Here is a 14,207-nt window from a genome sequence, read left to right as displayed (position 1 = left end):
AACCGAGTGATTTTTGTGCAAGTTCACCACAGTGTTGTTTCAATGTAAGAAAAGGTATTCTGGCAATTGGATCAGATTCTTTGATCTTCTTTTATATTTTTATCTTGTTTTAAGTCATACCACCATCACACTTTTTAAACCTGAACATTATTATTATCATCATTATTATTACAAGATTATCTTTTACATTATTTTCAGCCTGAGGAATCCAAATTACGTAACCTCGCACAGCTGATTCACAGAAAATAATACATACATGCACTGAATGTGTTGTAGAAGACTCAAACTGCATGCATACATTTCACACATAGCAGAAGACAACATTCTATCATGGGTTCAATCTAAACGTATGAGATGATGTTGTTGACGGACGGCATCTGCCATGTGCCTGTTACAGTGTAAATAGGGATTCATCTGTGAAGAGAACACTTCTCTAAAGTGCCATCAGAGGAGTAGTAGTAGGAGGACAAACTGCTGTCAGGTCAAGACCCTGGTGAGGATGACGAGCAGGGTGTAAAGAAATTCTTCGGTTGTGCAAGACAATTGTTGCATCAGTTGTCCAAATGGCTGGATGTGGAGGTTCTGAGCTGATGTGGTTACACATGAGGCCAGTTGGATGTACTGCCAAATGACACTAGAGACGGCCTATGGTAGTGAAATGAAAATTCAGTTCAGGGGATTGAGCTCTGGTGACAGCCCTGCAGTCAGCATGCCAATGGCACCCCCAAAACGTGCACTATCTGGCACTGTGACGTGTGATCAAACTGCACATTTTAGAGTGACCTTTTATTGTGACCATCCGAAGGCACACCTGTGCAGTAATCATGCTGTCAGGTGAATGTTTTATCTTGGAAAAGGAGGGCAAATTTGTGACCAGAATTTGAGAGAAACAAGTCTTTTGCATGCATATAAAAGTCTCAAATCCTTAACTTAAAGTTATGAAAAATGGCAGCAAAAACAAAAGTGTTGACTGAGAGTGACGAAGAATTTTCCTAGTCGACCAATAGTCATCATTTAGGTCCATTAGTCGACTAGTCTCCTGCATGTTTACGTAGTGTAATGTAATGTTAATGTAATGATTAAATGATATATTTTGGTGGTTTGAATTGAAGGTGTGAGAAAGAATAGTATCAGTAACATTGTTAACACTGTGCTACATTACAGAGAAATACAAAACCGTACTAATGAACCTTCATTAATATAGGCCTATATTTTATCTACAAGTGCACGTCACACACTGAGCGAGCCGCCTGTTAATGACGCTGTGGGCTAATGGGCATGTAGCTACTTCCATGTTTCAGATGATACGTCATGTTTGTAGTCGACCAATGAAGATGAGTTTACATATCACCTTGGGTTCGTCCTTCACCTTCTCAAAATGATCCCACACTTTGGATTTCCCACCCGACATGTTATTAACTAGCCTGTGGAATAACCGCAGGTACCAGCCCTGGAAATTCCTCTATATTAGTTCTGCCTCTGGTGGTAGGAGTAAGAGTAGCAGCAGTAGTAACAGTGAATCCTTAGTTCTCTTCAGAGCAGGCTGATGTTAAAACTGTGATTATTGTCCATATCAAATGCATCACAGCCATGTGGTGTTTCTCCTCCTGTTAGCACAAATAATTCAAGCATAAATTTCCAGTAAAAAAATGTGAGAAGATTCATCAACCTCCCTCCCGTCACCACCTTTTCTTATTAAATTTGGACAAATTACCGGCTTGGCTCATCCTCTTATCAAACAGGCCGCTATGTTCTTATAAGGAGAGGATCTCCAGGTGATGAATCTTTATTGGTCCTAAGTGTGTGTGCAGAGGACAGCACTGACTGACAGCTCATGTTTTCACCACTTTAAGTTAGTTAGTGAGCTCCAGGCGCTTCCAAGGAGTTAAATGAGTGATTGGACATCTGGCATGAAGCCTAAGGGCTGTGATCCCTCCTCTCGCTCCGTCTTTCGTCCTCTCTTCGCACCCTCTCCATCTCTCTTGCTCCTCCTCTTCACATCTTCTCACCCTCTTCATCTACACTCTTTCTCTCTGTCTGGTTTGTATGAAGGACGGGTCCAGTCTTCTTTTTTTCACCCCTGTCTCCTCCACTTACCCATCTGCAATATTTTACGTCCACTCTAATGAGAAGTGTAAATCATAAAACTCTCCCTGACTTTCTGCAGGGAGGGATGGTTTTGGTCCACTGACCTCACATTAAATTTTACCACCAAATAATTTTAAATTACTGGAAATATGTGAGCTGACAGCACCCCACCCACAGATACACATGCAGACAGGGACCCCCTGGAAGAAGTCAGTTTTAAGGAATAAATATCAGTGGTAATGTTTTCCCCCAGATGAAGAGCTGGTGATGGTTTGCTGTATGTGTCACACTGCTTCATCAGAATTATAAATCATACGGTATATTTGGGTCATTTACAACAAACATGACTTTAAAAAACGTGATCTCATTCCAAATGTGACAAGGATTTCTGGTTAATGTCTCAGATCGCACATTTACAGATTAAAGGACAAACCGGTTGTTTTTGCAAAAAAGCAGACTGCTCTGGGTTGGGTTTGTTGTTTCATGGTTAGTGCGATGATACAATAGCCCTTTCTACACAGAGATCGCACTGTGTGGCTGCTATGGAGTCTCTGATTCATGCCGCCTTTTCATTTTTACACAGAACCAAATGACGGCGGCATCATGTTGCTCCCATGTGTGATTATTCACTGCATCCCAACATCACGGAATCAAAAGAGGCATGATGGGCAATCGGCAATCATAATGACATAACATGGTAATAACAATCATTTACCACTTGCGTTATGTGGCCGCTGATCACTTCCACTACTCAGAGGGTAAGGAGCTCCCAGACCTCATTGTTTCCCCAATTTGCGGGGGAGTGACTTTTTCAGCTGCTGTTCTTCTTTGAGTTAGCCACTAACTGTTATCATCTACAATTTAAATCTCCAGGCTGTGGGTCCCACACATCACACATCGAAACGTCATACCTGTGCTGCCTATGCTGTCCTTTTCATACATATCGTTAGCCGCTAACTGCTACCATCTATGATTTAAATCTCCTGGCTGTGGGTCGTGGACATAACACATTGAAACGTCACACCTGTGCTGCCTATGATCCCTGTCCTTTTCATACATATCGTTTCAGTGCTGTTACTAGCTTTGTTCCTGGCTCGGAGGCAAGACAAATCTTTCCCCCCATTCTGCAGTGATGCCTTAAATACAGAACGGCAAGGCAGCATAATGAGGCATTATTCCCACCTTGAACAGGCAGTGAAAAGGGAGCTGATGATACAATGATACGATGCCAAAAGTCAGTAATTGTACCAGTATTTAAAACTGAAAATTCTTAAAGCAGAAGTACCTAAAGATTTCTTTCCCATTCTTTTTATGCTATTATCGGAGGCAAGCATCAAAGAGATAGTCTGGAATTTTTTAAAGTGGGGTTGTAGGTTGGTGTGTTACCTGTAGTACACATGGCGGTCAGTACGCCCTCAGTTTGGAGAAGCAGGCAGGAGCACTGCTACAGAAGTCATGTACTGCTGTGGACGTGGGCAGCAGGAAAACATATTTTAGCCACCCAAATGCATCAATTCATCAGTTTAAAGATATGCTTTGTAGGGTTTTCCTACAAAAACAATTCGTAGACTCATACAGAAGTAATCCCTCTCAATCATCATTTATGACCCACTAGAAATGTGTGGTGGTATCTACAGAGACTCTGCCCTCTGCCTTTTTTGGTCTTCTTATTTTCTGTATTTGGGAAGGTTATGGGTGTGCACCCCCACAGCACTTAGGAGAGATCAGGGTTTTATAAAAAGGTAGCGACCATTTGCCCAACCATAATGCAGATTCAAGAGACACAGCGCTGAGAATGCAAATATAGTGAGGTGAAATGGCAAAAAATTGTTACTGGGTTTGGGTTTTACTGTCAGTTTCACTAGTAAGCCTGTTTACAACAGTAACCAAAATTCTGCATAGTATACCCTTAAGTTGATACTATGTTGAAAATATTTTGACCGCTTCACCTTGTCGTCAGGGAAACTGCCCATTGGTCCGACATCCCATTGTTCCGACCATGTTAAACTCATTGTTCCGAAGTCCCGTTGTTCCGAAATCATCATGATGCCCTGTGGTTAAGGTCTGGTTAGGTTTAGGCACAAAAACCACTTGGTTAGGGTCAGGAAAAGATCATGGTGTGGGTTGAAATGAAAAAGAAAGTGGCAAACACACAAGCCGTGAGCCTGCTCTGCCTCAAGCCTTTCCCAGCTGACCCAGAGCCGGTCGCGGTGCACCATCAAGGTAGAAATACGCCCGCCGGGAGCCGTTCAGCACCGCGGACTGTCGGACTAATGGGATGTCGGACCAACGGGCTTTCGGACCAATGACATAGACCCGTCGTCAGACAGCCCTTTCCTTTAGCGCTACATCTTCTCAACTGTGGAACGTCTGTATTCCTACACATAAGCACAACTGTGCCACAAACTGTATTACACCACAGATCAGCTGTTTAGTTTGGACTTTCAGCGGTTTATCCATGAGACAACAAATACAAGAAAGTTTTAAAAATGAGTGATTATGACACCAACAATGAAATGGCGTTCACTGTTGAGACAAGAGGATATCTTCATGAACCAGAGTGTACAGAAGAACCTTTGCAGAAGGAGACTGAGCAGGCCAACAAAGAGAGGTGTGTGGGTCTACTGAAGTTCTCTGGTTAAGAAAATGTCGCATTTTGGAGTGAAGCTTCTTTTTTTGGGTTCTCTGTTACTGCATAACTATAAACACAATCTTTGATGGGCTGACCCATGTCTGTGACACTGTTTAACACTGATAACACCCTTCTAAATCAAGCGATAACATTCAACCTAGATGTAAATTTCACAATCAAGCAAAGTCATAAAAATTCTGATTTGCATAATGTAGGTAATGGGAGACAGGTTGCAACAGATGAGGCTGTTACATCACTGCTGACACTACACCAACAACTGTTTAAGACGACATGCTCCAAAGACGTGGACGTCAACTAAGCTGTCAGTTTGCCCCCCGTCCTCTGCAGCCCAATTTTAGCTTTGACGTCTTTACACGTAATTATTTAGTCAGAGACAAGTGGCACAGTTGGATCCGTGGGTGAAGGGAAGGGACCTGATGATCATTGTTTTGTGCTGGGAAGCACATTGATTGTGGGGAGATAAAGGCTGAGCTGTAACAGATGTGTCACTGTCAAAGGAGGGGGGTTGTTGACTAAGAACAAAAGGTTAAATGTGAGTCACATACAGCAGATAAGGGCGGACAGCAACACAGAGAGCGATGCAGACGGCTAAGAGGTAATCAATTGTGCGTGTGCATGAGCCAGAGGGAGAGGGGACATTCAAACAGCTTTTCATGGCGCTGACCACAGACCATGGTACATTCACTGTGCGGAACAGAGACGGAGGAGAGATTATAAATGTACTGTCCTTTTTTAGCCGATTAATGTTTCACGTTTCGCCACAAATAACTTTTATAAATCCTTTTACAGCATGATAACTCCATTGAGAGGCTGCATTTAGTTCCTGAGCAGAGCTGGAGGTGGACTAAGGGACAGGTTATACTAGAGATTAAGCCGCTCAAATGACATGTTGTCTGACCTCGTCAAAAAACAAAAGTGCTTAGGCGGGGTAAAAAGCTGGCCATTTGAGAGACAGGAGATGTTACATCATTGGAACATGGGGATAACGACACACAGTTTCATCTAGAGTGAAAATTCACCTCTTCACAGCTGACCAATCACAGCGTGAAGTGGGTGTAAATGTTGGATTGTCAGTTTGGAAAGTTACAGAAATACCCCCCCTTAATCTGACATCGGAAAGTTTGGGGGGTTACTGAAGCTGTTCGACCATCCGACAAGCGCTTCTGATGCAGCACACTGGCCCCTCAGCTGCAGGGCCTATTAAGTGAAATTACTCTCAACCCTGAGTCGAGCAAGAGTAAACACACTGAGAGAAAGAGGGCTTGTTTTGGGGGGAGTCAGAGTTCATACGGTTAGCATGTAGCCTTTATATGTGCAGAGGCTGACCACACACTGCAGCTATATGTCTGGCTCATGTAGGTCCTGGTTTCATGGGGAGCAAATCTATGTTACCTAGGGACTGCAGAACCATAAAAGTAGACTACAGTGGTGAGACATTCAGTGTTAGAGGCACATACAGTGTTATTATGGGTTTTCACTTGCTAAAAGACAAGAGAAGCTTTTATGAAATACAACATCAACAACTCTGAGAGCACTTGCCTCTTTCCACAGGTCTTAATTGCACATTATACCCTTCAAGTACCTTTCAAGTACCTTCCCGGCATCCTTCAGTTCATGTGCTCCTGGCAGTGCTCTCTGCAAAGGTGCACTGGCTGGTAGCAGATTATAGCTAAATATCTTTTATTTTTCACGTGGATTTGTTTGGCTGACCTCGCCGTGCCCCAGACCTGTAGAGCAGAGGGTGGCAGAGCAGTGTATCAAAGCAGCATGAGGGCATTACATGCAGACACAGAGATAAAGGGCGAAAACATGCAAATATTGGTTAGAGTTTTACCAGGAAGACAAAGACGTGGCTTTTCTTTGACTGAACAAATGAGTCACATTTTGCATGCACATAGCACAGATACAGATACAGATACTGACTGGGGCTGAGTATCACTGCGCAATACGTTTAAAGTCCCAGTAAAACTTGAAAAATTATAATGTCTGTAGCATCTGTACAGCCTCCCTCACCTTTAGATCAGGAGGAGGATGAGGGAGAGATCAGCCACATTGTTCTGGAAATGAAAACCAAGGTTTGATCCATAAAATGTGGGCATGTCATAACAGTGAGGCCTTGACTGATGGTGATAACTGACCTTGTCTTCATGCTACAGGGCCCAGAAACAGACACGTCCACAAGAATGCAGACTCATCCGTTACTTTGCTACATCCATGTGAAAGCTCCTTTTGGATGTGAGGTGAACTCCAGGCTGACCCTGAATTCTCAGGGTGGAGGACAGAGATGGTCAGACAAGCAAGAATCAAGGCTCCCCAGCAGGTTAACATTCCTGAGCTGTGATTGGGCCGACGTGCGTGCTGTGTGGGTGTTTATGTGTTGGGAGGGGGCGGCAGGAGTCACAGGAGCATTCATCATGGCAAGTGTTCATGCTGTCAATCAGAGGGACATATCTCCCTCAAGGGGCTTAGTTTGATCACATCTGAAGTTTATGTAGGTGAAAGCAGAGCTACAGACGTGACAGAGTTCAGCTGATCAGGAGCTGCACTGCACACTGCTTTCACTCTCATTCACACAAGTTTTTTTTTGTCTAGGACGCATTCACCCTGGTCCACTTCCACAGATAGTTCGGTTCATTTGGAGTGGTGTGAACACTCATTCGAACCTCTGGTGTGGACCAAACAAGCAAACCCTGGGCCGCTTGAAAACTGGGGGTCTCGGTTCACTTGGTGCGGTTCGCTTACAGTGGGAAATGCAAACAGACTATCCAGCTAACAAAAGAGAGGAAGTGAACTAAAGAGAGGAAGTGACGTAGAGCACAGTGCATTTTGGGTAGAAAAAAAACCCAGCCAACAGCGCGAACCGGGAGAAGCTGGAAAATGTCTTGTGGGTGCGGAGGTGCAGGCGCTTATTGATATAAGGTCAGAGGACTATACAGTGGTGGAAAAAAGTTTTCAGACACCCTTAAAATTTTACACAATCTCAAATATTATCATGAAATATTTGTGGAAAAATCTTTTTTGTGTTTCAAAAGGTGTGGCTGCATTAGACAGATACAAACAAATACAAATTATATTTTTTTGTTTATTGTTTACAAGAAAAACTAACAAAACTAAATTCTTGACAGTTTCAGTATGTCAGTTCTCAACATTGTCAGTATCAAAGTCAACAAATAACAGAGAATGTGTTCAAAACTGAACAAAAAATAAATAAACCATCACATCATCAAATTAATATTTAGTAGTCCTGCCATTGGCACGTAGTAGAGCTCTAATCCTGGCTGGCATGTTCCCCACGAGCCTTTCACACTGTTGAGGGGTAATCTTGTCCCATTCTTCTTGAATTACTGCTTTTCATTCTTCTAAATTCTTTGGTTTATGCTTTGAAACAGACCTTTTGATAATCCACCACAGATTTTCAATGGGGCTCATGTCCGGGGATTGAGCTGGCCACTCTAAGACCTGGATACTGTGCTCCTGCAGCCAAGTTCTACTGGCCTTGGATGTGCGGCAAGGGGCATTATCTTGTTGAAACATCCAGTTTGTACCTCGACGGAACAGTGCACGCAGAAGGGAGCATGTGGGTTTGAGAATGGTACAATACTTGGTAGAGTTCAATGTGCCATCACAGACAGTGAGATGACCAACACCAGCAGCACTCATGCATCCCCAAACCATGATACTGCCTCCACCATGCTTGACAGTAGGTACTGTACATGCTGGAGATAATGCTTCGCCTGGCCTTCTGCGTACCCTCACATTAGTAGGAGGAAGATAAAGCTGGAAACTGGACTCATCTGACCACAAAATCTTCTTCCAGTTCCTGGCTGTCCAGTTCTTGTGTGCCTGGGCCCAACAACGCCGGGCTGACCTCTGTCTCTCATTGATCAGGGGCTTCTTGATAGCCCTGTAGGACCTTAAGCCATGATCTAAAAGTCGGCCACGTACAGTGCGGGTGGAACACTGGACACCAGTTTGGTTTGACCACTGCTGCTGAAGCTCCTGTGATGTCATTCAGCGGTTTTGCCTGCACATGCGGATCAGGATGCGGTCATTTCTTGCTGAAGAAACCCTTGGACGCCCAGATCTTGGTTTGTCTTCCAAGCTGTTGGTTTGTCTGTATTTCTGCAGAGTGTATCCAACTGCTGAAGGACTGCATCTGCACTTCCAACATCGTCTCTCCTCCGTCTCTTCCAACAACATCGTTTTCAAAAATGTTGTCATTTACATGAACCCGGATAAATTCGCCATCAAGCACCGTCATAACTATGCCAAACCTATGGGCGGCAGTGTAGGGAGAAGGATGAAGCCATGCAAGCCAATCAGAATCGACAACAACGAATAAGACGTGCGACTTCCTGTTCCTTTCAAAACAGTAAACATGGCGAGAGGTTCGTTTGTGTGGACTGACAGTGAAGTGGAGCTACTCCTAAATGTCGCTTTAGATTACAACCTTAACAGCATCCATGATCAGTAGCCAAACAAAGTGTAAACATAGGTCGCTCACATGACGTCAAGCATTTGCTGGCGCATGCTGTGACGTTTCAGAACCTAAAACCTTGTTTCACCCAGTTTACATGGCAACACATAAACAGCGTTTTCAGAAATCTCCACTTTGTTTTTACAAATAATCGTTTTCCGTGAAAAAAACTTTGTTTGCGTGTAAACAAGAGGCCAAACCGCATGAAAATATGTGTATTTTTTCTACGTGTAAACGGGGTATTTATCAAGTTTGTGAACTAAAGTTGAAAGGGATAAGCATTTTGTACAGATAGAAAATTCTTAGATCCTTTGTTTCCAACAATAGGTTTTGTGTTTATTGCCTATTTTTATTCAGTGTACTTAGTTAAATTCCACCACCGGTTATAGACAGTTTCCCTGGAATTGCATTGCTGGAAAACAGCTTTGATCCATGTCTACTTCCTGTCAGCTGAAAATGTTTATTTTATCAAGTTGTAAATGGATCATGACCAGACTCCCAGGAATTACACCATCACATGATTCTCTGTGGCCCAAAAACACTTTTTCCCATTGACTTACATGGTGAAGGAGATGTCTATAAATCAGTGCATAGACCGCGGAACCGGGGGGGCCAGGGGGGCCATGGCCCGGGTAACTTTTGTACTCTGACATAAAGGGCTGCATTGGGACCCGGTGGGACCCAATGCAAATAGTAATAGTCATTTTGATCCACACTCCACCAGTTGGTGGCGGTAATGGGCCAATTCACTGTTTGTCAACCGCCATTAAACAGTAGAAGAAGAAGAAGAAGAAGAAGAAGAAGATGTAGCCTAGCGACGGGATGTCAACACAGGAACTTGGTGCACATGCATGAGCGTTTCCACTCCATATTTATTCATAAATGGACGAATATGCCCTGAACCAGCTTTCATACCAGTTTACCGCTTGCTCCACCTGTCTGTCTGTCTGTCAGCTCCATCTGTCATGAGACAAACATGAAAGAAGACGTAAAGTTTATTGTGCTTCACCGGCGACGAGCTCTCATTACGAGTGACTATTACGCACGTCTGCGCGCTCTTTATAACTCACTGTGTGAACCTATGTTGCGTAATAAAGATTTGCCCCCTCGTAATTTTTAACCGCCCCCTCAGTAACTTCATCCTGGCGCCGGGCTTACCTTAACCTCAATCACTGCGTGATTATATAAAGGTAGAAAAATAGCCTAAATAAATACAGAGGAGGAGAATAGAATATGAAACAGCCTTTATTTCATTAAAAACTAAATGAAAACAACGAAATAGGAGCGCTATTCTTGACCAGTGCGTCAAAAGACATGCAGACCAGGGAAACGAAACAAACAACCCCATGAATCTCTTTATTAATAGCCTATAAAATGACATGTTTTCTCCTGTGGGATGGGAGAAGACACAAAATCAATGCATCTCTATTACTGTGCGGGCATAAATTCTCAGAGTTTTCCGGGAGTGGTCGGGAGTGGACATACACATTGCGGGAGTGGGCGGGAGTGTAACACACACGTTGCGGTTGCGGGCGGTAACGGTCAGAAATTCAGCGGAGCGGGCAGGAGCGGGATGAAGAAAACAGTCCCGCGCAGGGCTCTACTCTGACAAACTATTTTATATGAATAAAAGCCTAAGTTGTAGCCTATCTGTGTTTTTACGAGCCAAGTCACCACACACCTTCACTCACTCTCACCAACTGCTGTCGATAAAAAAAACTCCCACTGACTGCTGCATATTGATTTGATATTAGTGTGCCTATCAAGTGCATTGTTTATCAATACGTCATGCATGAGCGTCACGAGCTAACGGCGGGCACCTGCGCTGGCTGCATCTGGGAAAATGAAGAGACAGAAGTCGATATCTGATTTTCTTCAAGTAAAGAAAAAAACAAAATGATCAACTTACTCCAGCTTCCACTGTGGCCTCATCTGTGCGTTTATGTATAAATAGGCTTGGCCTGTTGTGTGTGAATGTTAGAGTGGGATCAGAGGGGTTAATCTGAGCAAGCATGTGTTCGTGTTCATGCCTGTACTGTAGATGTGACTGTGTGGCGTCGGAATAAAAAAAGTGCTCCGCAACGTCAGTAATATTGTCTGTTTCAATGCATATGCCCGCCACCCCCTCCGCGTGACTTGAAATTATGGCCCCCCCTTGTTCAGATGCGTTCCGCGGTCCATGAATCAGTGGATCCATTTTTTTGAGCTTCACAACCTCATCATTTCACTATTGGGATTTTAACCATGGAATGTCTACTAGAGCGACACAAGTGAATTACTTTATCCCCATTCAAGTTAACACAGAGCTCAACTGGTGTAGTGTGTGCACAGCAGGTAAACCATTTTGGCTTCATGCGCCACTGAGCAACTTTCATAAGAATGAACAGGGTTCCACCTCCAGCGCTCTGTCCAGGATTCTTTTTATATCCATGTTTATAACCAAGTGGCAACACCCAGAGCTGAAAAATGAAGCTAACATGAAGTGCCAAAAACTGCAGTTCCTCTAATGGCCACTTGAGGCTGGCTCCAAAAGTGAATCAATCCCAAAAGACCCCAAAATTGTCCAACTTTACAGCAGAAATAAACACGTTTACAGCCTGGTACAAAAACAGTTTTGGTCTCTATAGCTAACTTCCCCGTTCATGACAACTGTACAAAGGATGGATTTTTATGTAACTCACGCATTTACATTTTCTAAGGCTTAAAAACAACATTGGTTAGTTTAGGTAACCATTGCTCAACCCCACATTCACAGAGCTTTGGTGTAGCCATAGCTGTTGCTATTTCAATGGGTTTTTAGCTCGTAAAAGTTAATTGCAATGTTTTGGTTCTCTAGAAACTGCTTTTGGTTTGACTAAAAGACCCTCTAAGGACTCAGTTACTCAGTCTTTCCAGTAAGTGCATGATTTAATGACTTTCAGCCGCCTGTTTTTTAACTCCACCCTCTCGTCCAAATATGGTCACCTCTGGCTTCAACAAGCCAAGATGACGATGGACAAAATTCCATAACTGAGGTTTCTAATTAGGAGTCTACAAACCAATGGGTGGCATCAAAGTGGCCACATCCATTATTTTAAACTTTTCTTTATGGAATGCAATTAGTATTTACGTTTTCACATGGGTAAATAAACAGTATTGTGCTCCATGTGCAGGGATATGACCCCTCAGTATGTCCAGATAAAAAAAATAAACATAGCTGCACACTTGATGCCGTGTTCATCCTCGTGACTGACACACCGCCCGCGACGGTGTTGACACAGTGATGCTTGAAGCAGATAGAAGTGATCCGGTGTGCTTTTCGGAAATACCACACGTCTTATCAGCACATGATCGGATTTCTGGAAACTGGAAAGTCAGTGTTGTTCTTGGAGGTGAGTGAGGTTTGACTGTGTACAGAATTGTCTTAGAGGCTGAGGCTAATCTGACACTTACATCTTTACTGGAGAGAGGAAGAGGCAGAGGAGGAGAGGTTTTCCTTTTCTTTCCAAAAATAGTGGCGTTGACATACCTATAAGCACTCATGTCCACACATCAAATAATTCACATAACCCCCCCCCTACGTCCCGAAGGCTTATATCTCACCCCCATCTCACTTCTAATCCCAGGATATTTATTCTTACGATTAAGAGTTGAATTTATTCCTTCTCAGGGGAGCTTTAAAATCAGAGTGAGCAGTCACAGGGGAAATATGAAATATTGGTCCTCGGTCAAATGAGGACAGATGAGCTGCACAATGAACGGATACAGTCAAGATGTCTTACTCTGTCTGTGCTACTTACTAACAGGCAGTGATAACTACGTACATTAACCACAGTACTAAACTAAATTTTATGTATTTGTACTTTTTTAGTATTTTCTTTTTATGATGCTTTATACTTTTACTCTTCTACATTTCAGGGCAGCTTTTGTTATGTTCTGAATTACTTTTTTTTTTTTGCTTAGAAGACATATGAAGATCATAAAGAAACATGATATTATATTACAAATTAAACCACCCAACAGTTTATACAAGTACGTCATTGACAGAAAATGAAATGGCAGCTGCTTTGATAATCGGCAAAGGTCATTTTGTCGTTTAAAAATGCCAAAGATTTCATGGTTCCAGCTTCTAAAATGTGAGGATTTGCTGCTTTTCCTTTAATAATTTTAATTTATTTTTGATAATTTATAGATTTGGACTGGTTTGATTGGACAAAACAAACATTGTGAAGGGTGTCACTTTGGGATCTGGGTAATTGTGACAGGATTTCTCACTGGTCAGAGATGCAGAATTTTTACAAACCAACAATTTGTTGGTTATTAAACAAAATAATCACGAGATTAATTCATAATAAAAAACGATAATCACTGGTTGCAGTGCTTTTCAAAATAGCTCCACCTCACCAGCTGTAACAGTATGATGTTGCTCTCATATTAGTGTATGTGTAATAATAATCTAATGATGCACAGAGTGCTTTTCTATGCAGAATTTTTACTTGTAACAGAGTATTTTCAGGATCAGAATGCTTCTTCCAACATTGCTTACAGGAGTGGCTCTCAACCCTTTTCATGTCAAGCACCCCTAAATTTGTACACACAAGGTCACAGACTCCGATGCAATAAACTTTCGCTTCAGGGAACTCCATCTGAAAAGATTTTGGTTGTTATGATATAATGGTACATATGATATCCTGCGAAAATGCACACACAACGGTTTGTATGATATCCTACGAATCACCTCCCCTGGAATAACGTGATGTACTTCACGTAAAGTTCTAGAGGTTAGGTTCAAGCAAGTAAGGTTACTGTGGTTAGGTTCAGGGAAAGAAACACAGTGAAGATGTACCTTTAAATGACTCAAACTTCCCACGGTTCCGAACACCAGTCTCTTGGGGTAAAGTGTCGTGGAGATGGGTATTCAGCTTACTTTCTTGGAGTTATGCTATGTAGCATGTGAAACAGAGTATGGTGAATGTGCTAGGAAAGGTAGTATCAGCACTGTCTCTACCT

This window comes from Epinephelus fuscoguttatus, linkage group LG13 (genome assembly GCF_011397635.1).
Source record: "Epinephelus fuscoguttatus linkage group LG13, E.fuscoguttatus.final_Chr_v1".
NCBI lineage: Eukaryota > Metazoa > Chordata > Actinopteri > Perciformes > Serranidae > Epinephelus > Epinephelus fuscoguttatus.
This window is presented reverse-complemented; position numbering follows the sequence as displayed.